The sequence below is a fragment of the Anomaloglossus baeobatrachus genome, chromosome 1, assembly GCF_048569485.1.
Source record: "Anomaloglossus baeobatrachus isolate aAnoBae1 chromosome 1, aAnoBae1.hap1, whole genome shotgun sequence".
Classification (NCBI taxonomy): Eukaryota; Metazoa; Chordata; class Amphibia; order Anura; family Aromobatidae; genus Anomaloglossus; species Anomaloglossus baeobatrachus.
Window position 1 is genome coordinate 937658900 of NC_134353.1, and position 27530 is coordinate 937686429.

The following is a 27530-nucleotide window of genomic DNA, read 5'->3' on the forward strand; positions in this document are numbered from 1 at the left end:
TTAAAAAGTAGTCAAACAAGGTGTTATGGTGGCCAATACTCAGCTGTGAGGTGAGTGACTGCTGCACTCAGGGTATAAGCAGAGGACACAGGGTGCGGGGTGATGCGGGGCTCGTGCCTCCTGCAGGTGGAGCAGCCCTCGGTGCAGCTCTGCAGGGGGACAGGCACCTTTGTTCTCCTGGCCACGCCCATCGCCGGTGACACTGGCGCTGCTGCAGTACCGCGGAGTGGACACCGGGTGGCGGCAGAGAGCGCGCAGGTTCAAAACTGCAAACAAAAGAGAAGAAAAGTCCAAAGCTCAGAAGTGCGGAGTATGCGGCCGGCAGCGAGCGGGGATCGGCGGCAGCGGCTGCAGGCACCCTGAGCCTGCCCTCCTGTCATGTGCCAGGGAGCACGCCACTGCCAGCAGCAGCCTGAGGAGTACGAGGGAGCCCGGGACAGAGGTAAGAGGGGGCTGTGCACTCACCCTGTGCCAGGAGGAGGGAGGGTGCATGCACTTATCCAGGAGGAGAGCGAGGGTGCATGCACTTATCCAGGAGGAGAGAGAGGGTGCATGCACTTATCCAGGAGGAGAGAGAGGGTGCATGTACTTATCCAGGAGGAGAGAGAGGGTGCATGCACTTATCCAGGAGGAGGGAGGGTGCATGCACTTATCCAGGAGGAGAGAGAGGGTGCATGCACTTATCCAGGAGGAGAGCGAGGGTGCATGCACTTATCCAGGAGGAGAGCGAGGGTGCATGTACTTATCCAGGAGGAGGGAGGGTGCATGCACTTATCCAGGAGGAGAGAGAGGGTGCATGCACTTATCCAGGAGGAGAGAGAGGGTGCATGCACTTATCCAGGAGGAGAGAGAGGGTGCATGTACTTATCCAGGAGGAGAGCGAGGGTGCATGCACTTATCCAGGAGGAGAGAGAGGGTGCATGTACTTATCCAGGAGGAGAGCGAGGGTGCATGTACTTATCCAGGAGGAGAGCGAGGGTGCATGCACTTATCCAGGAGGAGAGAGAGGGTGCATGCACTTATCCAGGAGGAGAGAGGGTGCATGCACTTATCCAGGAGGAGGGAGGGTGCATGCACTTATCCAGGAGGAGGGAGGGTGCATGCACTTATCCAGGAGGAGAGCGAGGGTGCATGTACTTATCCAGGAGGAGAGCGAGGGTGCATGTACTTATCCAGGAGGAGAGCGAGGGTGCATGCACTTATCCAGGAGGAGAGCGAGGGTGCATGCACTTATCCAGGAGGAGAGCGAGGGTGCATGCACTTATCCAGGAGGAGAGCGAGGGTGCATGCACTTATCCAGGAGGAGAGCGAGGGTGCATGCACTTATCCAGGAGGAGAGCGAGGGTGCATGCACTTATCCAGGAGGAGAGCGAGGGTGCATGCACTTATCCAGGAGGAGAGCGAGGGTGCATGTACTTATCCAGGAGGAGAGCGAGGGTGCATGCACTTATCCAGGAGGAGAGCGAGGGTGCATGTACTTATCCAGGAGGAGGGAGGGTGCATGCACTTATCCAGGAGGAGAGAGAGGGTGCATGCACTTATCCAGGAGGAGAGAGAGGGTGCATGTACTTATCCAGGAGGAGAGCGAGGGTGCATGTACTTATCCAGGAGGAGAGCGAGGGTGCATGTACTTATCCAGGAGGAGAGCGAGGGTGCATGCACTTATCCAGGAGGAGGGAGGGTGCATGCACTTATCCAGGAGGAGAGAGAGGGTGCATGTACTTATCCAGGAGGAGAGAGAGGGTGCATGTACTTATCCAGGAGGAGAGCGAGGGTGCATGCACTTATCCAGGAGGAGGGAGGGTGCATGCACTTATCCAGGAGGAGAGAGAGGGTGCATGTACTTATCCAGGAGGAGAGCGAGGGTGCATGTATTTATCCAGGTGTATGGGTCTATGCACACTCATTCCATGTACCAGGAGAGAGGGTGCATGCACTTATCCATGGGTCTGGGGTCTATGCACACTCAGCCCTGTGTCAGGAGGAGAGGTGAGAGAGGGTGCATATACTTATCCAGATGAATGGGGTTAGTGCACACTCAGCCCATGTGTCAGGAGAGAGGGTGCATGTACTTATCCAGGGGTCTATGCACACTCAACCCGTGTGTCAGGAGAGAGGGTGCATGCACACTTATCCGGGGGTCTATGCACACTCAGCCCATGTGTCAGGAGAGAGGGTGCATGCACACTTATCCGGGGGTCTATGCACACTCAGCCCATGTGTCAGGAGAGAGGGTGCATGCACACTTATCCGGGGGTCTATGCACACTCAGCCCATGTGTCAGGAGAGAGGGTGCATGCACACTTATCCGGGGGTCTATGCACACTCAGCCCATGTGTCAGGAGAGAGGGTGCATGCACACTTATCCGGGGGTCTATGCACACTCAGCCCATGTGTCAGGAGAGAGGGTGCATGCACACTTATCCGGGGGTCTATGCACACTCAGCCCATGTGTCAGGAGAGAGGGTGCATGCACACTTATCCGGGGGTCTATGCACACTCAGCCCATGTGTCAGGAGAGAGGGTGCATGCACACTTATCCGGGGGTCTATGCACACTCAGCCCATGTGTCAGGAGAGAGGGTGCATGCACACTTATCCGGGGGTCTATGCACACTCAGCCCATGTGTCAGGAGAGAGGGTGCATGCACACTTATCCGGGGGTCTATGCACACTCAGCCCATGTGTCAGGAGAGAGGGTGCATGCACACTTATCCGGGGGTCTATGCACACTCAGCCCATGTGTCAGGAGAGAGGGTGCATGCACACTTATCCGGGGGTCTATGCACACTCAGCCCATGTGTCAGGAGAGAGGGTGCATGCACACTTATCCGGGGGTCTATGCACACTCAGCCCATGTGTCAGGAGAGAGGGTGCATGCACACTTATCCGGGGGTCTATGCACACTCAGCCCATGTGTCAGGAGAGAGGGTGCATGCACACTTATCCGGGGGTCTATGCACACTCAGCCCATGTGTCAGGAGAGAGGGTGCATGCACACTTATCCGGGGGTCTATGCACACTCAGCCCATGTGTCAGGAGAGAGGGTGCATGCACACTTATCCGGGGGTCTATGCACACTCAGCCCATGTGTCAGGAGAGAGGGTGCATGCACACTTATCCGGGGGTCTATGCACACTCAGCCCATGTGTCAGGAGAGAGGGTGCATGCACACTTATCCGGGGGTCTATGCACACTCAGCCCATGTGTCAGGAGAGAGGGTGCATGCACACTTATCCGGGGGTCTATGCACACTCAGCCCATGTGTCAGGAGAGAGGGTGCATGCACACTTATCCGGGGGTCTATGCACACTCAGCCCATGTGTCAGGAGAGAGGGTGCATGCACACTTATCCGGGGGTCTATGCACACTCAGCCCATGTGTCAGGAGAGAGGGTGCATGCACACTTATCCGGGGGTCTATGCACACTCAGCCCATGTGTCAGGAGAGAGGGTGCATGCACACTTTTCCGGGGGTCTATGCACACTCAGCCCATGTGTCAGGAGAGAGGGTGCATGCACACTTATCCGGGGGTCTATGCACACTCAGCCCATGTGTCAGGAGAGAGGGTGCATGCACACTTATCCGGGGGTCTATGCACACTCAGCCCATGTGTCAGGAGAGAGGGTGCATGCACACTTATCCGGGGGTCTATGCACACTCAGCCCATGTGTCAGGAGAGAGGGTTCATGCACACTTATCCGGGGGTCTATGCACACTCAGCCCATGTGTCAGGAGAGAGGGTGCATGCACACTTATCCGGGGGTCTATGCACACTCAGCCCATGTGTCAGGAGAGAGGGTGCATGCACACTTATCCGGGGGTCTATGCACACTCAGCCCATGTGTCAGGAGAGAGGGTGCATGCACACTTATCCGGGGGTCTATGCACACTCAGCCCATGTGTCAGGAGAGAGGGTGCATGCACACTTATCCGGGGGTCTATGCACACTCAGCCCATGTGTCAGGAGAGAGGGTGCATGCACACTTATCCGGGGGTCTATGCACACTCAGCCCATGTGTCAGGAGAGAGGGTGCATGCACACTTATCCGGGGGTCTATGCACACTCAGCCCATGTGTCAGGAGAGAGGGTGCATGCACACTTATCCGGGGGTCTATGCACACTCAGCCCATGTGTCAGGAGAGAGGGTGCATGCACACTTATCCGGGGGTCTATGCACACTCAGCCCATGTGTCAGGAGAGAGGGTGCATGCACACTTATCCGGGGGTCTATGCACACTCAGCCCATGTGTCAGGAGAGAGGGTGCATGCACACTTATCCGGGGGTCTATGCACACTCAGCCCATGTGTCAGGAGAGAGGGTGCATGCACACTTATCCGGGGGTCTATGCACACTCAGCCCATGTGTCAGGAGAGAGGGCGCATGCACACTTATCCGGGGGTCTATGCACACTCAGCCCATGTGTCAGGAGAGAGGGCGCATGCACACTTATCCGGGGGTCTATGCACACTCAGCCCATGTGTCAGGAGAGAGGGCGCATGCACACTTATCCGGGGGTCTATGCACACTCAGCCCATGTGTCAGGAGAGAGGGCGCATGCACACTTATCCGGGGGTCTATGCACACTCAGCCCATGTGTCAGGAGAGAGGGCGCATGCACACTTATCCGGGGGTCTATGCACACTCAGCCCATGTGTCAGGAGAGAGGGCGCATGCACACTTATCCGGGGGTCTATGCACACTCAGCCCATGTGTCAGGAGAGAGGGCGCATGCACACTTATCCGGGGGTCTATGCACACTCAGCCCATGTGTCAGGAGAGAGGGCGCATGCACACTTATCCGGGGGTCTATGCACACTCAGCCCATGTGTCAGGAGAGAGGGCGCATGCACACTTATCCGGGGGTCTATGCACACTCAGCCCATGTGTCAGGAGAGAGGGCGCATGCACACTTATCCGGGGGTCTATGCACACTCAGCCCATGTGTCAGGAGAGAGGGCGCATGCACACTTATCCGGGGGTCTATGCACACTCAGCCCATGTGTCAGGAGAGAGGGCGCATGCACACTTATCCGGGGGTCTATGCACACTCAGCCCATGTGTCAGGAGAGAGGGCGCATGCACACTTATCCGGGGGTCTATGCACACTCAGCCCATGTGTCAGGAGAGAGGGCGCATGCACACTTATCCGGGGGTCTATGCACACTCAGCCCATGTGTCAGGAGAGAGGGCGCATGCACACTTATCCGGGGGTCTATGCACACTCAGCCCATGTGTCAGGAGAGAGGGCGCATGCACACTTATCCGGGGGTCTATGCACACTCAGCCCATGTGTCAGGAGAGAGGGCGCATGCACACTTATCCGGGGGTCTATGCACACTCAGCCCATGTGTCAGGAGAGAGGGCGCATGCACACTTATCCGGGGGTCTATGCACACTCAGCCCATGTGTCAGGAGAGAGGGCGCATGCACACTTATCCGGGGGTCTATGCACACTCAGCCCATGTGTCAGGAGAGAGGGCGCATGCACACTTATCCGGGGGTCTATGCACACTCAGCCCATGTGTCAGGAGAGAGGGCGCATGCACACTTATCCGGGGGTCTATGCACACTCAGCCCATGTGTCAGGAGAGAGGGCGCATGCACACTTATCCGGGGGTCTATGCACACTCAGCCCATGTGTCAGGAGAGAGGGCGCATGCACACTTATCCGGGGGTCTATGCACACTCAGCCAAGTGCCTAGGAGCACACCACTTCCAGCAGCAGCTGGAGGAGTATAAGGGAGCCCAGGAGGAGAGGGGGTGTGTGCACTTCTGCAGGGGTCTGTATACGCTCATACCCCCTGTGCCGGAGAGCTGCAGGCACCATATGACTCAGGGGCACCATGCCAGGGGAAGCTGTCACTGGGCACACACTGCCATATGTATCAATGCATGGAAGAATGCCCCATAGCTGCTGCAGAACCTCTTGCCTTTCCCTTGTGCTGTGGTATATGTTGGTGCTATATCTTTCTTTATAATTATGGTAAAAGTGGCACAGCTGTTATATCTGGTGGTGGTCGCCCTCCCTATGGGCACTTGTCCCTGGATTCATTCAGACTCTATGGGCTACTGGTACCTGGTGGGGGGCAGCACAGACCCTGATCTAGTATTGGGGTACCGGCAGTAACATCCATTGGAGAGATGAGTAATGATTTCGGTTAATCTGAAGCTTTTGGTTTTGTTTTATCATTTTGAGTCCATTATATGTTATTATGGGGGTCCTGCAACCAACATGTCTGTAGGGATTGAGTCCTTATAGAAGAACATCCGGACCCCCCTTTTTTGTTGATCGCTGCAGGTCCAGCTGTACATTTCCCCTACAGCGGCCACTACAGGAGATATGGGGAATTGCATGGCGCTCATTGAATGAATGGGGGGCTGTGGAGGGTAAGCTCATCGCCTATATTGGCCCCTGTAGTCTACACTCTTGGATTGGGCCCCTCTGAACACTGTCATAGAAGGCAGCGAGTGTGGAGTTTCCCAGCAGCGCCCCCGCAGGGCGGATGAAGCATTACATGTGAGATCAAAGACCTGGCCGGTGCTTTGTCGTCTTCCCTGTGTGTTACTTTTTGTTGGTTTTGCCAGGCTGGGGTGACATTTTTTGGCTGTGCACGTAGGTGTGAGGTTTGTACTAATCCATAGTAATGTGTGAAACCGGAGGTACAACAGCAGCTGTAGCCTGACCCTCTGCACAAACCCTAGGGGTCAGGGCGACGGGCGTGTAGACATTTGCTCAGGTGACTTTTTTTTTTTGGGTCACTAAAAAAGTGAAACTCTGAGTGCACGGATTGCTCGGCCCCGTTCATCTGAAAATGTGTGCGTGCGGATTTATTTCAGCCCCGTTCATCTGAAAATGTGTGCATGCGGATTTATTTCGGCCCCGTTCATCTGAAAATGTGTGCGTGCGGATTTATTTCGGCCCCGTTCATCTGAAAATGTGTGCGTGCGGATTTATTTCGGCCCCGTTCATCTGAAAATGTGTGCGTGCGGATTTATTTTGGCCCCGTTCATCTGAAAATGTGTGCGTGCGGATTTATTTCGGCCCCGTTCATCTGAAAATGTGTGCGTGTGGATTTATTTCGGCCCCGTTCATCTGAAAATGTGTGCGTGCGGATTTATTTCGGCCCCGTTCATCTGAAAATGTGTGCGTGTGGATTTATTTCGGCCCCGTTCATCTGAAAATGTGTGCGTGCGGATTTATTTCGGCCCCGTTCATCTGAAAATGTGTGCGTGCGGATTTATTTCGGCCCCGTTCATCTGAAAATGTGTGCGTGCGGATTTATTTCGGCCCCGTTCATCTGAAAATTTGTGCGTGCGGATTTATTTCGGCCCCGTTCATCTGAAAATGCGCGTGCGGATTTCTCGGACCCGTTCGTTAAAAGATGTGTGCACGGATTTATCTCGGCCCCCGTTCATATAAATCATCACACCCATTTTTTATGAACGGGGGCCGAGATAAAGCCTCACACCCATTTTATCTCGGCCCCCGTTCATAAAAAAAATGGGTGTGAGGCTTTATCTCGGCCACCGTTCATAAAAAAATGGGTGTGAGGCTTTATCTCGGCCACTGTTCATAAAAAAATGGGTGTGAGGATTTATCTCGGCCCCCGTTCATAAAAAATGGGTGTGAGGATTTAACTCGCCCACCGTTCATAAAAAATGGGTGTGAGGATTTATCTCGGCCACTGTTCATCTGCAAATGTGCGCGGATTTATCTTGGCCCCATTCAATGAAAATGTGTGTGCGCGGATTTATTTCAGTCCCCGTTCATCTGAAAATGTGTGTGCGCGGATTTATCTTGGCCCCCGTTCATCTACTTTTAGTATGTAGCATGTGAACAGCTCTCTACATAGTGGAAGGTGGCAGCCTGATCCCCGTTATAGGGGACATGAGGTGATCACATGGGCTGAAACTGACTATATAAGATGAGGCGACTCAATGTGACCAGTAATGTATGTAACATGTATTCTGTCATTACGGGGCGTGACGTGTACGATGTGATACCATGAAAATCTCAATGAAAATGCAACGGCAATGAGGGAAAGTCTTGAGCTTATGGAAATCGCGGGATGGAGACATTACTGACATGCAAATGATGACATTTCTCGCCTGCGCTTTCAGAAACCATCATTGTGCAGTGCAAGACGGCAATGGAGGCTGGAATGTGGCTCTGTCCTTTTGTCTTGTACACAATGATGGCTGGAAGTTGGTTTGGAGGCCACGTGGGTAACTCCATGAGAGGCCTTCGAGAGAGGACACTGCTCTTATTCTGCTCCCGGGATTATGGTGTGAGGGGTGGCATAATGTACGATAGATTTCTTTAGTGTTCGTTCCTGGTTCACTAACCCCTTACATTGATTTGGTGGAGGAACCAGTATATGGCCATTTCTCCAGTGTTCCAAGAGCCATTTTTAAACACGGTCCCAAGGCCATGTGTTGCTGGTGCTGCTGTGAGTGACCTAGATGTGCTCCCATGGCTTTTTGGGCGCCTCGGGCCTGGTCTGCCCATGGCTTTTTGGGCGCCTCGGGCCTGGTCTGCCCATGGCTTTTTGGGCGCCTCGGGCCTGGTCTGCCCATGGCTTTTTGGGCGCCTCGGGCCTGGTCTGCCCATGGCTTTTTGGGCGCCTCGGGCCTGGTCTGCCCATGGCTTTTTGGGCGCCTCGGGCCTGGTCTGCCCATGGCTGTGAGGTCAATATTGACCTCAGCGATGGAAGCCAAGGATGGAAGTGCTGGGATTTCTGCACAAAGCTCATGCTCCAGACTGAAGAAATCCAGATATGACGACATGATGTGACATTTATGATGTGGTGATTGTGTATGGAGACCTCTCCTGAACATTAGAAAGTGTTTTGCCCAGTTGTTGGCTTGTGATACTGTGACCCGTGGCTGCAGTCCCTGCATTCTCTATTCACTTTTATGGCCATATTTCTTCTCATGAAGAGGCTTTAGGACATGGCCATAAACCCGTAGTTCCTCCTTTTTGTCATCACTCCTGCGTCATAGAGAATTACAATCTCCCCTTCCACAGCCTGTATACTAGCACCTCCATCATCCGGGCCCGGCTCCCATCTCTCATGACTACATATTGCTTGCCAACTTGAAGAACACAAGAGCGCCCCTAGACCTTCCTATAGAAGTGAATGGACAGAGCCGCACATACGAGGCTGCCATTCACTATGGCGTGAGGTGAGCCCCACTGTGGATATAGATCGAGCCCTGGATATCAGACATTACGGCTCATCCACATTTCTGAGATGGCAATGCCCCACTAAGCTTTATTTACATAAAAAAAAAACTGGAAAACCCCTCTAATTGTGCCGATGTCTGGATATTTTGGCTTCTGGTTAATCGCTCTTTTCATGGGAAGCTTGTAATTAATAAGGAGGAATTACAATTACATATTAAAGACGTGACATCAGCCACGGGGAGGAGGTTGTGGAATAAAACCAGTGGGGAGAATGGATTTGGCAATTCATTGTGACCTCATTAAAATAAATTTGGATTATCCGACCTCTTGCCCGCCTGCTGTGCTATTATACCCCGGCTTTATAATGCCATCTGGCAGCTGGAGATTATCAACCGCCCTCAAACTGGACACAAAATGTGGGAGACTCTGAGGGGGAGGTCTCCAATGGCACACACCACTGTAGATTTTCGGAGTACCTGACCCCCAAACCTTAGCCATCCCTTTTCCAAACTTCTACTTTAAACCTATTCCACTTCTTATCCAAACCTAATCTTTTTTGGGTTTTTTTCTTACCCGTCCTTTTTCCAAACCTCCACTTTAATTCTCACCCATATCTTTTCCAACCCTTATCTTTAACTCATCCTTTTTCCAAACCTCCATTTTTAATCCTTACCCATCCTAAGGGATAAGTCCAAACATTTGGAGACGTGCAAACTTTTTTCTTTTTGACCTTCACCCGTCCCGTTTCCGCACCTCCTCTTTGACCTTCACCCGTCGCTTTTCCGCACCTCCTCTTTGACCTTCACCCGTCCCGTTTCCGCACCTCCTCTTTGACCTTCACCCGTCGCTTTTCCGCACCTCCTCTTTGACCTTCACCCGTCCCGTTTCCGCACCTCCTCTTTGACCTTCACCCGTCGCTTTTCCGCACCTCCTCTTTGACCTTCACCCGTCCCGTTTCTGCACCTCCTCTTTGACCTTCACCAGTCGCTTTTCCGCACCTCCTCTTTGACCTGCACCCGTCCCTTTTCCGCACCTCCTTTTTGACCATGACCCGTCACTTTTCTGCACCTCCTTTTCGACCATGACCTGTCCCTCTTCCGCACCTCCTCTTTGACCTTCACCCGTCGCTTTTCCGCACCTCCTCTTTGACCTTCACCCGTCCCGTTTCCGCACCTCCTCTTTGACCTTCACCAGTCGCTTTTCCGCACCTGCTCTTTGACCTGCACCCATCCCTTTTTCCGCACCTCCTGTTCGACCATGACCCGTACCTCTTCCGCACCTCCTGTTCGACCATGACCCGTTCCTGTTCGACCATGACCCGTCCCTTTTCCGCACCTCCTTTCCTCCCCCCCCCCCCCCTTCCTATTTACGTCAGATGGTTGTGCGGTTCAGCTGGGTATCGTCTACTGTGTATTGTTATTTTTAACCTTAGGTTGGGTTCGGGCTAATTCTATATGCCCAATCGTGTTTTTGTAGGGGGTCCGGTCACGATTGCCGAACTTTAATGTCAGGGACAAGTCTGAACCCGTTTGTACTGTACCAAACAGAACCCATGACTGAAGCAGAAGGGGGGCGTAACTATGGCCTCCAAAAGGCTTTAATTCTTCCCATTCACCTAACCCTTTACCGGCAGAGTTTACAAGGGTTCTCCGGCTTTATGGAAGCTGACTTATAAAACTTCCAAGAGAAAATTGGTAATCTGGTGATGTACGTAGCACATGATGGCTAATGTCACTGCCATATCACCTGTCTGATTCTATAGAAACTATTTGTATCTGAGAGTCTGATAAATGACTGTGCAAAAGTTGGCAGCAGTCCATAGTATAGCAGCTAGAACTTCCTGTAATCACTTCTGTACATAATTTTACTGTCTGGTTAAAGGGGTTGTCTGGGATTATAGAAACATGATTGCTTTCAAAAACAGGACTACTCCTAGGTTTAGAATAGAACTGAATTTACCTGGTGTAATACCACACATTACCTGTGAACAGGCGGGGGCACTGTTTTGAAAAGTGATGTTTTTTACTAATCCTGGCTGACAAAGGGGGTTGTCCATAGGATACTTGGAGAAGAAAGGCTCCCTCATACCAGGCATTATGGCATGTACCATGAATTTAGAGTTAAATACCCTTTTTAAAGCAATTTTAAGTGTGAGTCTCCAGACAGCGGGCCGAGACGGCAACGCCCTACCAGAGATTTAAGCCGAAATTTTGTGAATCTGACAATGCACAGGACGTGAGTCAAATCCCCGGATTAGAGGTAATTAGATAATTTGCCCAGACTCTTGTTCAAAAGCAATTAGAGAGAACCTGGTTTATACAGGAGGGGCAGCTCCCGGTGCGCTCTGTAAACTACCGGAGTATATAGCCATTATTATAATCTGCTCCTAATATATACAATCCAGCTTCTGCAAAAAGGGGGAAAAAAATATTGTTGTTCCCGGACCGGTCATCGATTCTGCTGACGGATAAGCTGATGAACGAGAGATCACTAAGTTTAAAAAAAAAAAAAAAAATTGCATTAAATAAATCATTTTTGCAATTGGGATTCATTAAAAATTATTAGTGGTTTGTCTTCTATAGCCTCCTGTCTATTGATGGTTGCAGAATGAGTTAACAGATTCTCCATCAGTGAGTTCTCTCTGGTGGGGGACTTGGTCAATCTGCTATCTTGTATTTGTTTCTCTGCTATTTTCAGCTGATTTATGTCCACATCGAAATTGAAGGCTAAAGAAAATGTCGAGACTGTAAAAAAGAAACTTTTCCAGCCCCAAATATATGCACTTCATTACCCCTTTTGGAATTGATAGGGAATGTATTAGGCTACATTCACACTTCCGTTGTTAAATCCGTCAGGTCCGTCGTTGCGACGCAGTGACGGATTCGTAGTTTTTTAGATGTCAACTGACGGAACGGATGTGTTATTTCACAGGATTCTGTTCACAGGAATCCAGTGAAAAAACTGATCCATCGCATCCGTTACATCCATTGTGCATCTGTTTTTTGACAGATCAGTTTGTGTTTGGGACAGCCCAATGGGTGTGCCAAACATGCTGGGCATGCTCAGTAGAGCATGACGGAATCCAGCGCTGGATTCCGTCGTGTGACGAGTTACAGCGGAATCCAGCACCATAGACATCCATTACAAGCTTGACGGATTCTTCCGCGGCGCGTTAATTTTGATGGCCAGAAAAACGTTACATTCTGCGTTGCTCCCGCCCGGCGGTCAGTCAAAAAACGACTGACTGCGGCGCAGCGGATGCAACACAAGGTCACCAGTCGCAATCAGCCTCTAATACAAGTCTATGGGACCCAACAGAATCCGCTAAACAGATTGCGTTGTTTACCATAGCCGCGGATTGTGACTGATACATTTTAACGGAAATGTGAACCTAGCCATAATACCGCCCAATGGTCAGTCATTCCACAACTGAGCCGTTGCGTGGCGGATGCAACGCAGGGCCATCATTTGCAAATCATCCTTAATAAAAGTCTATGGGGAAAAAACGGAATCCTGCAAAATATTTTGCAGGATACCGTATTTCCTCAAGGTGACGGATTACTTTTTTTTAATGTACGTCTATGAAACTCAGAACTAAGGGGGAATCTAAGGAACGAAAAGAAAAAAATGATCACGGAGGTGCACAAATGGAGTACCGCACTTATTACATGTTACTAGTGCAGGGAATGGTAGGAGTGAGCTTCTGGAGGCAGTCACCGCATCTGCTGAGCGATTGCTCTTTTGGCGTTTTCCTGTCCGGATGATTGGTGTCATTTGCTGTGGATTGGGTTTGGCGTGTCACACTTCTCTTCGAGGAGATGACTCACTTCTCCGTGGTTCCTGTGGTGGCCGCGGGGCCGGTCCCGCTTCTCCCTCGTTTTCCTGGAACCGTATAAAGCAGACAGCTCGCTCCTAATTTGTACAATAACTGAGTGTAGCGTGAGCAGCCGCCGCACGATGGAGCCGGGTTTCCCTTATTAAAGCCTCCCTTTTTTTCCTAATTTATTGGGGTTTTCCTAATTTATGCGTTACGGAAAGTCCTACAACTTTCTAATATACTCGGGCGTCTCTTTAGCACCATTTGCTAGGATTCTGCTTGCTGTCAGTGAATGGAAACCTTCTTGCAACCTATACACTTTAGGGAAAAACTGCAACATTATAACTAAAGTGCCCAAATTCCATTAGTGATGCACTATAACCGCACTGATACATTGTAGCGACACATCAGGGCTACAGATGGTATCATGTTTGCTGTTGGTGGATGGCGACGTTCTTGTATTCTGTGCAAACCGAATACTTTTGTTAGTGTTGCAGTTTTACACTCTAGAACCTGGATTCCTTGCTGATATATCATCTGCATACTGATATATCGCCACCGCAGATAGGTTTATACTGACTGTGTGGTGCTTGCGGCCATACTGTGTTTGTGTGTGTGTGTATGTATGTAGTTGCCAGTGTTTTGTGTAGGGCGCTGTAAATGTTCTGGGTGTTGTTTGTGTGTTGCGTTGTTTGTTGAGCGCTGTGTGTCTGCAGCCTTTTGTGTGTGTTGCGCGGTTTGTGTGGGTGTGGAGTGCGTGTGTTTGTTTTGGGGGGAGGTATGTTTTGTGCAGTGTGTTGCGCGGTATGTGCGTATATTTATGTATGCCGCGGTGTTTGTGTGTGCGGCGTTGTCTGTGTGTGGGTGTCTGTGTAGGGCGGTGTTTGTGGTTCCCAGTGTGTGGTGTGTTGTGCGGTGCGTGTGTGTGTGTGTGTGTGTGTGTTTTGGGGGGAGGTGTGCACCCCCCATCGTGCTCCATCCCCCCCCATCGTGCTCCATCCCCCCCCATCGTGCTCCATCCCCCCCCATCGTGCTCCATCTCCCATGCTGCGCACCCCCCATCGTGCTCCATCCCCCCATGCTGGGGCCGCCGAGGGCGGGTCCGAGCGTGGCAACGTGTGCCGGGGGCGGGGCTGAGCGGGCGAGGCATCAGCGTATGCTGGCTCCCTGCACATGTGTACCGGGAGCCGGTGTACGCTGGTAACCATGATACACATCGGGTAACTAAGGGAAGCGCTTCTTATAGTTACGCGATGTGTATCATGGTTACCAGCGTACACCGGCTCCGTCACGATCCCAGCATCGCAAGGTTATGTCTGCCGGGGGCGGGGCCGAGTGTGCCAACGTGTGGCGCGAGCGGGCGAGGCGTCAGCGTATGCCGGCTCCATGCACATGTGTACTGGGAGCCGGTGTACGCTGGGGCGGGCGATGCGTGCGGGGGGGCCAGGGCGAGCGGCTAATCCATGCGGGGGGCGGGGCCGGGCCGAGGCGAGCGGCCAATCCGGGGGGGGGGGGGCATTGGGGCAGGCCGAGCCCAGCGGCCAATCCGACAGTTGTCACTGTAAGGACACTGCCACGGTGACACAATTTTGGAGCAAGACAGACACACAGAATAAGGCAATTATATATATATATATACTAGAAGGTGGCCCGATTCTATGCATCGGGTATTCTAGAATTTACGTATTGTGTAGTTAATGTATGATTTTTGTGATATATATATATATATATATATATATATATATAATATATATGTTGTTGTGTGTAGTTACCAAGTGTTTGTGTAGGGCGCTGTACATGTTCTGGGTGTTGTCTGGGTGTGACGGGGGGTGAGAGCGGTGTTGTATGTGTGTTGCGTTGTTTGTAGAGCGCTGTGTGTCTGTAGCGTTGTGTGTGTGGGGTGCGTGTGTTTTGGGGGGAGGTATGTTTTGTGCAATGTATGTGCGTATATTTGTGTATGCTGCGGTGTTTGTTTGTGTGTGTGTGTGTGTGTGTGCGGCGTTGTCTGTGTTTGTGGGTGTCTGTGTAGGGCAGTGTTTGTGGTTCCCAGTGTGTGTGTGTGGTGTGTTGTGGCTGTGTGTGTGTGTGTGTGTGTGTGTGTGTGTGTGTGTGTGTGCGTGTGTTTTGGGGGGAGGTGTGCACCCCCATCATGCTCCATTCCCCCATGCTGTGCACCCCCCATCGTGCTCCATCCCCCATGCTGCGCACTCCCCATCGTGCTCCATCCCCCATGCTGCGCACTCCCCATCGTGCTCCATCCCCCATGCTGCGCACTCCCCATCGTGCTCCATCCTCCATGCTGCGCACTCCCCATCGTGCTCCATCCCCCATGCTGCGCACTCCCCATCGTGCTCCCATCCCCCATGCTGCGCACTCCCCATCGTGCTCCATCCCCCATGCTGCGCACTCCCCATCGTGCTCCATCCCCCATGCTGCGCACTCCCCATCGTGCTCCATCCCCCATGCTGCGCACCCCCCATCGTGCTTCATCCCCCATGCTGCGCACCCCCCATCGTGCTTCATCCCCCATGCTGCGCACTCCCCATCGTGCTCCATCCCCCATGCTGCGCACTCCCCATCGTGCTCCATCCCCCATGCTGCGCACCCCCCATCGTGCTCCATCCCCCATGCTGCGCACCCCCCCATCGTGCTCCATCCCTCATGCTATAATAGTTCTCCTATTATACTCAGAGTATAATAGGAGGACTATAATAGGAGGAGTAATCCTGGGGGGAGAGGAGTATATTGCCGGCTCCCTGCACATGTGTACCGGGAGCCGGTGTACACTGGTAACTGATACACATCGGGTAACTAAGGGACCTTAGTTACCCGATGTGTATAATGGTTACCAGCGTTCACCGGCTCCGTCAAGATCCCAGCATCGCAAGGTTATGTCTGGCGATGCGTGCGGAGGGCCGGGGCGAGCACTCAATCCATGCGGAGGGCGGGGCCAGGCCGAGGCGAGCGACCAATCCGTGGGGGGGCGGGGCCAGGCCAAGCCCAGCGGCGACCAATCCGTGGGGGGGGCGGGGTCAGGCCGAGCCCAGCGGCCAATCAGACGGTTGTCACTGTAATGACACTCACCGTGACACAATTTTTGAGCAAGACAGACAGACAGACAGACAGACAGACAGACAGACAGACAGACAGACAGACAGACAGACAGACAGACAGACAGACAGACAGACAGACAGACGCAATTATATAGATATATAATAGATATATAATAGATATATAATAGATATATAATAGATATATAATAGATATATAATAGATATATAATAGATATATAATAGATATATAATAGATATATAATAGATATATAATAGATATATAATAGATATATAATAGATATATAATAGATATATAATAGATAGATATGCGGTGTGTTGCTTGCGGCCATATTGGTTGTCTCCTCTCCTCGGTTCAATGTGGTGTGGTTGATATCGGGGGACAGTACATGGTCCTTTCACTACATGATCTGCTGCTCTCCAGGGAACGTGACTTTTCTGTCATACCCCTGGACACAGGGATCTTCCTCTATCATATCGGCATGAGGATACCTGATATCTTTCTCGTTTCATTGTTCCTCTTCCCGTCATTGTCACTTGTTTCCATCACAGAGAAGTGTCTCATAGTGAGGACCATATAATCCGAAATATGAATACCAAATTTATCAGGGGTTATGTTGGGGGTGCATAAAATTATTTTTTTTTTTTTTTTTGGTCCAAGGGACACATTACCATACTAAAAGTATCTCAAGGGTCGCAATTTATTTATTTATTTTTTTTTACATGAATACATAATCAGAACAATCAGTACATGCATACATCAAGTATTTGAGGATTTGGAGTTTCTGCTCCCCAAAAAAATCGGTGTCAAAAAACACACTAGCATAAACTGCGTTTTTGGAGCAGTAATTCACTAGAAAAATACTGAAAACTTAAAGATTTGAGATATAAGTGTTAATATAGCCATGAAGAACGTTATGGAATGTAGTATGCGTAGATCAAAACTACCATCAGTACATGAATGTGGCGCCAGAACCACTATCAGTACATGAACAGTCACAAACAGTACATGAACGCAGAGCCAGAGCCACCGTCAGTACATGAATACAAACATAGAGCTGCAAAGGTAATGTCAGGTCAGCCCCATACATGTATTGCGTGAACTTACTATATACAGTATCTCTCTTTATCTCTACTGGCTAACACGGTACAAAGATATATTTTACCTATATACAGTATGTCCTTTTAAAGGGAACTTGTCACCAGATTTGTTCCTTATTAACTTCGGCCGCCACCACTGAGCCCTTATATACAGCATTCTAGAAGGTTGCATGTAAGTGCTCAAGCTGCTCTGCATAACATAAAAAATATATTTTATTATACTCGCCTGTGCGGCAGTCGGGTCTGATGGGTGTCGCTGGTCTTGGTCCGGTGCCTCCTCTCTTCCTTCCATCAACGTCCTCCTTCCCAGATCTGTGTGGATGATGCGTCCTATGTAGTGATGAGCGAGTACTAAAAAGCTCGGGTGCTCGAAGCTCGGGCCGAGCCTCCCAAGATACTCGTGTACTCGGCCCGAGCACCGAGCCCAATGTTATCCTATGGGAGACCCGAGTATTTTTGTGAAATGACCCCCCCGGCAGCATGTAGAAACCCTAAAAATGTCACAAAAGTCTCAGAAGAGTGCTCAAATGACATGGCATCAGCATGGGGAAGACCCCTTGAAGCATTTATCACTCAAAAGTCACAGCTGTGAACAATTTTGTCCAAGTTTTACGCCATTTTTACGGACTCACCAGAAAACCTTCCAAAATGACACCAAAATGAATTTTCATGGCGGAAATGTTAAGGGCACATACCCAATAGTGAGATAGAGCTAATGTATGTTACTTTTTGAGATTAATACATGAAAGATTTTACATGAAAACCTTGTGTGGCACTCCGATGTCCAAAACGCACGTTTTGTGCTTTTTACTAGCGATGTCGGTCATTTTTTTTTTTTTTTTATTCTATCTCCCTCAGTCCGTCGGTCTGTCTCTCTCTGTCTTGTCTGTCCCCCTCTCACAGTCTGTCGGTCAGTTCCCCCCACCCCCCCCCTCCCCCCCCCCCCCCTCTCTTACTTACCGTTCCCCGATCACCGGCGCGGCGCTGCACAGCTGTTCAAACTCCGGTGGCTTTTCCTCTTTTGAAAAAGCCGGCCGCTCATTAATCAATCTCCTATTCCCTGCTGTCCTGCTTTTCGGCGCCTATGATTGGTTGCAGTGACACACGCCCCCACGCTGAGTGACAGGTGTCACACTGCACCCAATCACAGCAGCCGGTGGGCGTGTCTATACTGTGCAGTGAAATAAATAATTAAATAATTAAAAAAACGGCGTGCGGTCCCCCCCCCATTTTAATACCAGCCAGATAAAGCCATACGGCTGAAGGCTGGTATTCTCAGGATGGGGAGCTCCACGTTATGGGGAGCCCCCCACCCTAACAATATCAGTCAGCAGCCGCCCAGAATTGCCGCATACATTAGATGCGACAGTTCTGGGGCTGTACCCGGCTCTTCCCGATTTACCCTGGTGCTTTGGCAAATCGGGGTAATAAGGAGTTATTGGCAGCCCATAGCTGCCACTAAATCCTAGATTAATCATGTCAGGCGTCTATGAGACACCTTCCATGATTAATCTGTAAATTACAGTTAAAAAACACACACACCCGAAAAATCCTTTATTAGAAATAAAAAACACTAACAAAGTCCCTCATTACCAATTTATTAACCCCGACAAACCCTCCATGTCCGGCGTACTCCACAGTCCTCCAGCGTCGCGTCCAGCTCTGCTGCATGGAAGTGACAGGAGCTGCAGAATACACCGCCGCTCCGGTCACCTCCACACAGCTAATGAGATGAGTATAGCGATCAGCTGAGCTGTCACTGAGGTTACCTGGATCCAGCGGTGGATGCAGCGGTGGCCGCGGGTAACCTCAGTGACAGCTCAGCTGATCGCGCTACTCACCGCCGCTCCGGTCAGCTCCATGCACCAACTGAGGTGAGTATAGCGATCAGCTGCTGTCACTGAGGTTAATCGCGGCCACCGCTGGATCCAGGTAACCTCAGTGACAGCAGCTGATCGCGCTATTCCCTTCATTAGCTGCGTGGAGGTGACCGGAGCGGCGGTGTCTTCTGCAGCTCCTGTCACTTCCATGCAGCAGAGCTGGACGCGACGCTGGAGTCCGTGGAGTACGCCGGACATGGAGGGTTTGTCGGGGTTAATAAATTGGTAATGAGGGAATTTGTTAGTGTTTTTTATTTCTAATAAAGGATTTTTCGGGTGTGTGTGTTTTTTAACTGTAATTTACAGATTAATCATGGAAGGAATCTCGGGGAGACGCCTGACATGATTAATCTAGGATTTAGTGGCAGCTATGGGCTGCCATTAACTCCTTATTACCCCGATTTGCCAACGCACTAGGGTAAATCGGGAAGAGCCGGGTACAGCCCCAGAACTGTCGCATATAATGTATGCGGCAATTCTGGGCGGCTGCTGACTGATATTGTTAGGGTGGGGGGCTCCCCATAACGTGGAGCTCCCCATCCTGAGAATACCAGCCTTCAGCTGTATGGCTTTATCTGGCTGGTATTAAAATTGGGGGGACCGCACGCCGTTTTTTTTAATTATTTATTTATTTATTTATTTATTTATTTTACTGCACAGTATAGACCCGCCCACCGGCTGCTGTGATTGGGTGCAGTGTGACACCTGTCACTCAGCGTGGGGGGCGTGTCTCACTGCAACCAATCATAGGCGCCTGTGGGCGTGGAAAGCAGGGAAGATGAGATGGCTGTGTACAGAGCACAGCGCGCCGGCCGGTATAAAGGCTCGGTCACGCTGTGCAGGCCAGCCAATCACTGCAATTCCACAACTAAGAGGGCTGTGGCATTGCAGTGGTCTGCCAGCCAATCCCTGCATGAGGGCTGGCTCTCAAAAGAGCGCCAACATGTAGGGATGAAGACCACGAGTAAAGCACAAGTATTGCAAAATTACTCGGTACCCGCCGAGTAGCCCGAGTACAGCGATACTCGTGCGAGTACCGAGTAGTAACAAGCATGCTCGCTCATCACTAGTCCTATGTCATCCACACATAGGTCGCTGTTGTGCTCCTGCGCAAGCGCACTTATTTCTGCCCTAATGACAGCACGGCAATGTGCTGTTATGCGCAGGGAAAGGTCAAAGACCGCCAGCGCATGTGCACTACAATACTTTGATCTGTTTTCAGTAGGGTAGATAAAAGTACGTATGTGCAGGAGCGCAATGATGGACGACGAAGGATACGTCATCCACACGGGGCTGGGAAGGACAACGGCAATGGAAGGAAGAGAGGAGGCGCCGGACCCAGACTAGCTACTCCCATCAGAGCCGACCGCCCGCCAGGCGGCCTGGGGACTTATAGACAGTATTCCATATATACAACTCCTCTTCACTGCTTCCTGCACAAAATATTCCCCCCCCCACACACACACACACACACACACACACACACACACACACACACACACACACACACACACACACACACACACACACACACACACACACACACACACACACACACACACACACACACACACACACACACACACTGCCCCTTTCATATACCCCTAAGCACTGAGCCCAAAGAGACGCTCTTAAAGGGGCAGCAACCATATAGTCTCTAAGGTGGGGCAACCTGGTAACGTGCTTTAAAGTCTGTAACTATAGCAACAGCTGTCAACAACCGGTGCAGAAGTAACTGGGGCCTCATTTTATGAGAATAGCCTCACAGTAAGATTGCTCTGGTTGCCTATAGCGAAGTAACTGGGGCCTCATTTATGAGAATTACTTCACAGTAAGATCGCTCTGGTTGCCTATAGCAACTGCAGACGTAACTTGTGCCTCATTTATGTGAATAGCCTCCCAGTAAGATTGCTCTGGTTTCCTATAGCAACCATAGTGCAGCTTTCAGCATTGAAGCTGCTGAGGTAAGGGAAAGCTGAGCTCTGGTTGCTATGGACAACTAGAACAATCTGACTGTGAGGCCGCGTACATAACGGAGATCCTTCAGGACAGAAATGTTCTGCTTTTAAACGCTGAAGATGTCAACTTCAGGGTGAAGCTGAAAATGAAATCTTAGCGAGCGTATCCAAGAATTTAACAAGCGACGTCTCGGGTATATCGCTAGTATCTTCTATTTACTAGCGGTTCATGTATGGTGGGGTCCACAGGTGAGGCTTTGTTGGGTTTTCAGTCATTTTGCCAGATTTTCGCTCCACACTATACAGACGCTTGGAGCTCCAGCGAAGCGCTGACTGCCGGCCAAGAGCCAGTGTAACTCTATCTCCCTGATACCGGTGACCCTACTGCTGCGAAAGCGGCTACAGCCTCATGAAAAATACATTCTGTGAGGAAGAGCAGGTCTAATACTGCGGCTGTGCCGTACGGAGGAGCAGAGCTGAATTAGTAATGGGGCAACCTACAGGCGTCTGTCGCATGTAGGCCCGTTACATCCAAAGCAAAGGTGGAAAATGTCCTGGATTCTGGCATGCGATGGGCCAACGGCGTCCATACAGGACGTCAACCTGCCAGTGCTTGATCACTTGTACTATATACTGCAATAATCACAATCTCCTATGAAGCCTACTCTCTGACTGGGTAGCATAGGAGTACCAAGATGGCGGCTACTGGTTGCTATAGTAACACTTCAACTTGCCATTGCATTCCTGGGAGGCTAATGGACGCACCATCACTTGGCAACCAGAAATTAAAGTGTTTTTCCCCACGAAAAAGTTGATTTAATCAGTAGATCTTGGAATAATAATAATTTCCACAATTGGATGTGTTTAATAAAAATGTCCCTGTGCTGAGATAATCTTACATGTGTGTCTCTACTGTGTAATGGCCGTCTGACCGTACAGGGACATGGTCTGATCATACCAACGCTCCTGGGTCGGGGAGGACATAAAGTATACAAACTTTACAGCAGGGGTTCTAGCGGATTCTTTCTTTGAGGTAAAACATTTTTTACAACAGACAGGGAAATATTTTACCTCACAAAAAGAATCAGCTGTGACCAGTGTTTGTAATGTCTGTGTCTGACCGTACAGGTACATGTACTGATCATACCACACCTCCTGCGCAGGGGAGGACACAGAAAAGTATAAAGACATTACAACACCGGTCATAGCTGATTCTTTTTGAGAGGTAAAACATATTCCTGTCTGTATTTTTAAAAAAAAAAAAAAGTTATACCTCACAAAAAAAAATCATGTGATCCCATGCTGTGACATGATTTTTGCGGTAAAACTTTTTTTTTTTTTTTAAAACAGTCATACCTCAAAGAAAAAAATCACGTTACAGCATGGGATCACAGGTGATTTTTTTTTTTTTTTTCTTTGAGGTATAACTTTGTTTAAAAAAAAAAAAAAGTTCAAAGAAAAAAAAATCATCTGTGATCCCATGCTGTAACGTGATTATTATTTTTTTTTTTTTTTTTTAAACAGACAAGGAAATGTTTTACCTCACAGAAAGATTCAGCTATGACCAGTGTTGTAATGTCTTTATACTTTTCTGTGTCCTTCCCTGCCCATGAGATGTGGTATGATTTGGACCATATCCCTGTACGATCAGACACAGACATTACAACACTGGTCATAGCTGATTCTCTTTGTGAGGTAAAACATTTCCCTGTCTGTTTAGAAAAAAAAAAAAAAAATTACCTCATAGAAAGAATACTCGGTGATCTTCTGCTGTAATATCTGTATAGTTTTACTTTCTCCCCTGCCCATGAGATGTGGTATGTCCCTGTACGGTCAGACACGTCCATTACACAGCAGGGACACATATATAAGATTATCTCCGCACAAGGACATTTTATATAAACGCATCCAATTGTTGACAATTATTATTATTCCAAGATCTTTTGATATAAATTAACCCCTTTTAACTCCGGCTCCTAGATGGTTAATAACAGTGTTAAATCAGTCTGTTGTCCCAGATTATGGGGATTAAACGGAATAAGAAAAACATGCCGTCGTTCTTCCAGAAAGAGCGCCACAGCTGCCCACAGGTTGTGTGTGGTATTGCAGCTCAGTCCTTTCACTTGAATAGAGCTGAGCTGCAGTATTGGATGCAGCCTGTAGACAGATGTGGTGCTGTTTTTGGAAGAAAGCGGCCATGTTTTTTCCAGATCTGGACAGACGGTGGTTTCAGTCAGCAGACCTCTGGCTGATTTATTGCTGGATCACAGGGACGACGCCTCAGACGTTACTCATAATCATGAGTGTCATGGCATGTGTCTGCTCATAAGCCGGTGTGTCATGTTTTGTGGCCAACCACATGGAAGGAGCCGACACACATCCTGGAGGGTTGTAGATGGGTGAAATGGCTCTTGTGATGCAGAAGTGGCCGCGCTGCCGCCGGACTGTCCCGAGCTGCCTACACTTGGCATAGGAAGCGGTTTCAGTATGGGGGGCAGTGAGGGGCACTGTACTGGAAAAGCCGGTACAGTTATGGAGCGATGTCTGAACACTGTCCTCCGGACCTGGCTACTGTTGGGGACGTTAATAGTCGGTAGCGGTGTAACAGGGTACTGTCATGGAGGCGTTTATTATGTCTGGTACTGAATTATAGGGAAATGACACAGATATGGAGGAACCAGTGTCTGACACTATCACGCGCACCTCCCAACTTTTGAAGAACAGAAAGAAGGACAAATTAAGCTGCGTGTACCGCTGCACATTTTGATTATGCCCCTAGTTACACTCCAAACCACACCCATTTGGCAAAAAGGGACCTTCAGCAGATGCCCGGACTGTTCTTTCATTCATAGTCGTAACAGCCAGAACTTTGCACCACCGGCCGTTCTGTCACATCTTAGAAAAGGAAGGTATACAGCGGGGACGAGAGACTGAATGCTATACACAGGGCGCAATGGGGCCGGAGATTATAAAACCAATTGCATTCAGGCCAAATGTTATACACCAGGGCAGGGGGCCGGACATTATGCACTGGGAGGCAGTGGGGCCAAATGTTCTGCACTGTGGGGGGGCAATGATGCCGCAGGTAGTGCACTGTGGGGGGGGGAGGGCTATGGTGCCGCAGGTAGTGCACTGTGGGGGGGGGAGGGCTATGGTGCCGCAGGTAGTGCACTGTGGGGGGGGGGGGGCTATGGTGCCGCAGGTAGTGCACTGTGGGGGGGGAGGGCTATGGTGCCGCAGGTAGTGCACTGTGGGGGGGAGGGCTATGGTGCCGCAGGTAGTGCACTGTGGGGGGGAGGGCTATGGTGCCGCAGGTAGTGCACTGTGGGGGGGATGGCTATGGTGCCGCAGGTAGTGCACTGTGGGGGGGATGGCTATGGTGCCGCAGGTAGTGCACTGTGGGGGGGGGAGGGCTATGGTGCCGCAGGTAGTGCACTGTGGGGGGGAGGGCTATGGTGCCGCAGGTAGTGCACTGTGGGGGGGATGGCTATGGTGCCGCAGGTAGTGCACTGTGGGGGGGGGAGGGCTATGGTGCCGCAGGTAGTGCACTGTGGGGGGGAGGGCTATGGTGCCGCAGGTAGTGCACTGTGGGGGGGATGGCTATGGTGCCGCAGGTAGTGCACTGTGGGGGGGGGAGGGCTATGGTGCCGCAGGTAGTGCACTGTGGGGGGGAGGGCTTTGGTGCCGCAGGTAGTGCACTGTGGGGGGAGGGCTATGGTGCCGCAGGTAGTGCACTGTGGGGGGAGGGCTTTGGTGCCGCAGGTAGTGCACTGTGGGGGGAGGGCTATGGTGCCGCAGGTAGTGCACTGTGGGGGGAGGCTTTGGTGCCGCAGGTAGTGCACTGTGGGGGGAGGGCTATGGTGCCGCAGGTAGTGCACTATGGGGGGGGGAGGGCTTTGGTGCCGCATGTAGTGCACTGTAATGGGGGGGGGGGGGCCGCAATGGTGCCAGGTGGTCATAGGACTGAACAAGAAAACTGAATTCATTGACTTCAGCCGCATGTCCAATACTTTTCTCAATATATTATATTTAGATACGTATATATGGACATCATGGACATCCGGGTTGGCGTCTTTGCGCATTTCTTGGTCTGAATCGAATAGAAACTATTTTTTTCATCCTAGACAATCCCTTTAAGTCTCTCTGGAAGGACGTGAGTACACAGTAATGTCACATCAATGACTCTTAAAGTGACGTTAACCTTTTACTGTGTATAACAGGACACGGCCCTGTGTTTATACAGCTTAGCGCTGTCTCTTTAAAGACATATTACAAGTACAACCTGCAATTATCCGGTGCCTGCCGCCTCTGATCCCATTGTTCTCCCTGCATTGTTGTAAGCCGTCTTCGGCTTTGATTTTCCTTCAGAGCAGCCGCTGCTTGTCTCTTACCTGCAGCTGCTGCGGAGAATGGGTTTTATCTGCTTTTTATGACACGGACGAGGTCATATATTTTATTGCAGCTTCTACATCAGAGCGAGGTGCGGATTTCTCACCTGTTCTCCCGTATTGTGTGATCTGTGCCAAGAACCTCCGGCCGCTGGATCAGTGCAGACACCTGCGGGTCCAAAGGTGCACGAATGTCCAGACTAGAATGATGGTGGCACTGCCCTTCATCCTCGAGGCCTCGGTTGTGCCCAGGGCATGAATCCATTCCTGTCACTGTGTGCCCTCACATCATTGAGGCAGCTGTGTGCCCGGGACATCCATCCATTATTCCTGCCAGTCTGTGCCCTCCCATCATCAAGGCCACTATGTGCCCTAGGCACCAATCCCTTCCTGCCAGTCTGTGCCCTCCCATCGTCGAGGCTGCCATGTTCATTTTTGCCAGTCCGTGCCCTCACATCGAGGCCGCAGTGTACCCTGGGCACTAATCCTTTATTCCTGCCAGTCTGTGCCCTCACATAATCGAGGCCACCATGTACCTGGCGCACCAATCCATTCCTGACAGTTTGTGCCCACTGTGTGCCCAGGGGCACCAATCAATCCCTGCCAGTCTTTGCCCTCCCATCATCGAGACCACTGTGTGCCCAGGGCACCAATCCATTACTCCTGCCAATCTGTGCCCTCGTATCATCGAAGCCACAGTGTGCCTGGGGCGCCCATCCATTCCTACCAGTCTCTGCCCAGGGCACCAATCCATTATTCTTGCTAATCTGTGCCCTTGCGTCAATGAGGCCGCCATTTGCCCCGGGCACCAATCCCTGCCAGTCTGTGCCCTCCCATCATCAAGGCCACTGTGTGCCCGAGGCACCAATCCATATGTCCTGTCTGTCTGTGCTCTTGCATCATGGAGTCCGCCGTATACCCGGGGGCACCAATCCATTCCTGCCAGTCTGTGTCCTCACATTATCGAGGCCGCCATGTCCATTCCTACCAGTCTGTGCCCTTGCATCATCAAGGCCTCGGTGTTCTCGGGGCACCAATCCATTCCAGCCAGTCTGTGCGCTCACATCAAGGCCACCGTGTGCCTGGGGGGACACTCATCCATTCCGGCCAGTCTGTGCCCTCACATCAAAGCCACTGTGTGCCTGGGGGGGGGGCACTCATCCATTCCGGCCAGTCTGTGCCCTCACATCAAGGCCACCGTGTGCCTGGGGGGGGCACTCATCCATTCCGGCCAGTCTGTGCCCTCACATCAAGGCCACCGTGTGCCTGGGGGGGGGGGGAACTCATCCATTCCGGCCAGTCTGTGCCCTCACATCAAGGCCACCGTGTGCCTGGGGGGGGGGCACTCATCCATTCCGGCCAGTCTGTGCGCTCACATCAAGGCCACCGTGTGCCTGGGAGGGGCACTCATCATTCCGGCCAGTCAGTGCCCTCACATCAAGGCCACCGTGTGCCTGGGGGGGGCACTCATCCATTCCGGACAGTCTGTTCTCTCACATCAAGGCCACCGTGTGCCTGGGGGGGGGCACTCATCCATTCCGGCCAGTCTGTGCTCTCACATCAAGGCCACCGTGTGCCTGGGGGGGCACTCATCCATTCCGGCCAGTCTGTGCTCTCACATCAAGGCCACCGTGTGCCTGGGGGGGGCACTCATCCATTCCGGCCAGTCAGTGCCCTCACATCAAGGCCACCGTGTGCCTGGGGGGGGCACTCATCCATTCCGGCCAGTCTGTGCCCTCACATCAAGGCCACCGTGTGCCTGGGGGGGGGGGACACTCATCCATTCCGGCCAGTCAGTGCCCTCACATCAAGGCCACCGTGTGCCTGGGAGGGGGCACTCATCCATTCCGGCCAGTCTGTGCTCTCACATCAAGGCCACCGTGTGCCTGGGGGGGGCATTCATCCATTCCGGCCAGTCTGTGCTCTCACATCAAGGCCACCGTGTGCCTGGGGGGGGCATTCATCCATTCCGGCCAGTCTGTGCTCTCACATCGAGGCCACCGTGTGCCTGTGGGGGGGGCACTCATCCATTCCGGCCAGTCTGTGCTCTCACATCGAGGCCGCCATGTGTTTGGGGCACTCATCCATTCCGGCCAGTCTGCGTCATTTCGCCACTTGTCCTGT

At 51.3% G+C, this 27530-nt stretch overlaps 1 protein-coding gene across 4 annotated transcripts in view; it reads left to right on the forward strand.

The window, feature by feature from the left end:
• Window positions 1-276: 276 nt before the first annotated feature.
• RAI14 (retinoic acid induced 14) overlaps window positions 277-27530 on the forward strand; it is a 140347-nt gene continuing 113093 nt past the window's right edge. For all 4 annotated transcript variants that reach the window (XM_075328363.1, XM_075328379.1, XM_075328371.1 and 1 more), the window contains exon 1: window positions 277-442. The gene's annotated coding sequence lies outside the window, so the exon portion shown is untranslated. The remainder of the gene's footprint in view (window positions 443-27530) is intronic.